Below are 3,797 nucleotides of genomic sequence, written 5' to 3'. Positions count from 1 at the left end.
TTTCCACCCCTTTGTCAATTTGTAACCTTTCAGGAAAAGGAGGTGTAGCTAAAGGTATAGGTTGCTCAACTATGGGAGTTGTAGAGGTTGATTCTTTTTCTTTTTGGATATTTTGGTTTTGAAGTGATACTTCAGAACCTTTATTGGCTTTGAGAGATTCTTCCTCAGAAATGCTTGGTTGTTGAACACTTGTGGAAGGTTGATCTAAGATTCTACCTGATCTGAGTTGTACTTCATTGAGAGGAACAACCATATAGGTAGGGAATGGTTGACCTTCCATCATGTAAGCATTTTGAGGGTTCCTATTATTTGGATTTGGTAATGGCTGAGAGGGAAGTTGATTTGATTTCTGCTGGGAGAGTTGAGAATTTTGATTTTGTGGAGGAGGTTGTTGTTGTTGAGGGTATGGCAATGATAGTTGTTGACCTTGATTTGGAAGTTGTGGAGCTTGCTGATTCTGAAATGATGGAGGATATTGATAGAATTGAGCAAGTCTCGCATAAGGATTTTGCATGCTTTGCATCCATGCTTGAAAAGCATTTTGAGGTTGAGGCCAAGGTTGTTGCCAAGGATTCCAATTTGGTTGGGATTGAGAATTCATAGAGTTGTTAAACCCTTGATTCTGTTGTCCTTGCCAAGGTCTCCTTGCAATAAAACAGAGAGATTCAAGTGTATCTGGATCCTTTTGAAAGACTGCTTTGAGGCCAGGAATTGAAGGACAATCCTTGGTCTCATGAGTTTCTGAGCAAATTACACATGTTTCTACAACGTGTGCATCTAAGGGACATTCCCTTAAAGCATGTTTCTTTCTACACTTCGGGCAAAAGATAGCCAAAGCCTCAGCTTCTGCTTTTTGTTTATTGTGAATCTTAAGGGTATCAAGTTGTTCACTAAGACTCCCTAAGATGTCAGTTTTAAATTCATCAAGCATACTGCCGATTTCAGCCCTACTCACTGATCCTATTGCAGATTTATTTGCCCTAAGGAGAGAAGGATCTCTAGGCCCTTTTTGAGTTTTTGATTTGCCCCTTGAGAGATGGATACAAAGTTCTGCTATATCATTGAGAGAAAGTTGAGAAATATCCCCTTTCCCCATCATGTTTAAGATGTCTATCCATTCATCCCTAATGGCTTTTAATAAGAGGGCTTTTAAGGTCTCTTCATCCAAGGTACTCATTTTTGCTCTCTTCAAGTTATATTGAAATCTTTCAAGTAAATCTTCTAAGCTCTCATCTTCTTTTTGTATCATTTTAAAAACCTCGTCCTTGTGATTAGTAGGCATACAATAGTCCAAATACCTATCCAAAAATGTCTGTTTCATTTCATCCCAAGTCCTAATGGATTGAGTGAGTAACCCCATGAACCATTTCAAAGCTTGATCTTTTAATGTTGAGGGGAACAATTTGAGCTTCTGAGTATCATCCAGATAGTCATAAGTTCGACACACAACTTCAAACTCAAATAAGAATGTTTCAGGGTCCTCAGTCCTTAACCCATGGAAGTTAGGGAGGACAGATGGTGATATGTTTTTCATGGTGGCTCGGGAATCCTCATTAACAATGGGAAACCCAAATGAATTATCCCCATCTCTATTTCCTCCTCCAAGGGGACCTCTTCCTCCATTATTGTTATTGTTGTTTCCTCCTCCTCCTCTACCTCTACCTCTACCCCTACCACCTCCTTCTTCTTCTGCCATGATGATTCTCCTAGGGATTTCAAAATCTTCTGGTTCCTCTACAAAATGTGAATGAGAAGAGATTTCTCCTTCTTCTTCAGATGATTCCAATTCCTCAATTACAATTGGTATTCCTGTAGGAGAAAGAGAAGAGTCTCTTCCTGGTTCAAACTCAATAGAAGGTGTAGGAGAGTCAACTCTTGGCTCTTGAATTTCAGGAATTCTAGGACTAGGAGTTTCAGTTGGAGATAAGGGGGGTGTCTCTTGTCTATCCCTTGAAGCAGATGGACTTGTAAAAATTGAACTTCGAGCTCTAGCTAAAAACCTTCCTCTAGAATCTCTAGCTCTATGCATGTCATTTTTTTATTTTTTCTTCAAGTCAAGTTAATAGTTCTTTTTCTGATCTTCCAGTTCACTCTAGGTGCAAGAAGAGAGCATACTCAAGAGACTACCGAGTTAATAACTTTCTCTTTTCTGATCCTCCAGATCACCTTGCAGTGCAAGAGGAGAGCATACTTTGATAGGTTATCAACTTCTTTCCTTGAAATTTTTATGTTTTTTTTTCTAAGAATATGGCTACTTAATTTCACTTCCCCGGCAACGACGCCAAAATGTTTAGTCAATTCAATGTTCCTAAATTGATGTCATTAATTGTCAACCCGGGGCTCGTAAGCTGATGAAGTGAAGGTGTACTATATGTACTTAAGCAACCTCTTAGGGCTTTTTGTCGTTTGGGGTGTTGTTTGTGGTTAATTTATCTTCCTAAGATGGAGTGATGTATTTATAAACAGATGAGTGATGGTGTGTGTAAGGTGAATTCTAGATGAGTGAGGGTGTGTGATCAGTGGTTTATAACTACTTGCTGAAAAGGAAAAGCTTGAAGGAAATAAATAAATCAAAATGAACTGAAAGCAAAGAACCACTTTCTAATGGCATTAGACACCATTCATGCTGCTGCAAATAAAAGGTAAGAAAATCACTTAAAAGACCAATGATAATGTTTATCTCTTCCTAACTCTCTGCCTCTAACACATAGTACTGTGTAAGACACGATTAGGAAGTAGCTAAAGATAAGTCTAAGAAATGATAACAAATGAAAAAAAATCTACTTTGAAGACTAGTTATAATGTTTTGCTCTTTCTAACTCTCTGCCTCTAACACATAGTACTGTGTAAAGCACGATTAGAAAGTAGTAAAAGACTAGTCTAAAAAGTACCCAAAGCCAGCTGCAAGTTATTAGTATTCTGATCTCTAAAAGATAGACAATTTATAATAAAGAGACCATTCATATGTTAGCAGACAATCTTTGAGAAATAAAACTAAAAATCAGCTATGAAAATAAAGTAAAGGCAGCAACTTTGAATCTGTCAACTGAAACTACCACTAGACATAAAGCAAATACACAACACACAAGCAATTTCGGGTTAAAAAAATGCAAAAGAACAATGCTGATCAGCTTAAAATAAAGGCTGGAAATGAAATAACATGAAAGTAAATTACGCTGTACATGTTTCAAGAAAAGGAAATGCTGAATGGAAAATGAAGAAATAGCAAGAATATAAACATGAAATACTATACAAGGGCAGTCATGAACAGGGGCCCTCCATTCATAATACCCAAAGAAGACTCACGAAATTGAAAACTTCAGAACAACACTGCTTCTATTACTCCATGTGCAGAAAATTACAGTCAAGAGTGCTAGAACAGCACTATCAAAACAGAGTCTCGGAATGCACTAAAATAATAACGAGTTCATAAAACACAGCAACTAAAAAGTAACATTAAGCGTATGCAAACGCTAGTTTTTATAGGCATCTGAAAGACGGCCTAATGCGTATAGCTAAAACTGAAAAATAAACTAACTGTCATGCGTAATTAAGGTTCAATAACACGTCATAAGCCTGCGTGGATGAGCTGGAGGTTCTGGTCGTTATGGGCATTGAATCCAGAGTTGGATTATGTCCCCCACAACCTGCGTAACACAGACAAGTCACCGTTTGAACTGACGTGACCCAACAGCTTACGCATCACCGTTAAGCTGCCTTTGTTGACCGTAACTTGACCCTCGTTGACCGGAGGTACAGATGATGTGGATGGCTGAACAAATAGCACAGGAACCTCG

This window comes from Pinus tabuliformis, chromosome 4_2 (genome assembly GCF_031772625.1).
Source record: "Pinus tabuliformis cultivar Carrire ecotype Pingquan chromosome 4_2, CPIR1, whole genome shotgun sequence".
In the NCBI taxonomy this organism is placed as follows: domain Eukaryota; kingdom Viridiplantae; phylum Streptophyta; class Pinopsida; order Pinales; family Pinaceae; genus Pinus; species Pinus tabuliformis.
The sequence above is the reverse complement of the archived record's forward strand: the minus strand, read 5'-3'. Positions refer to the sequence as shown.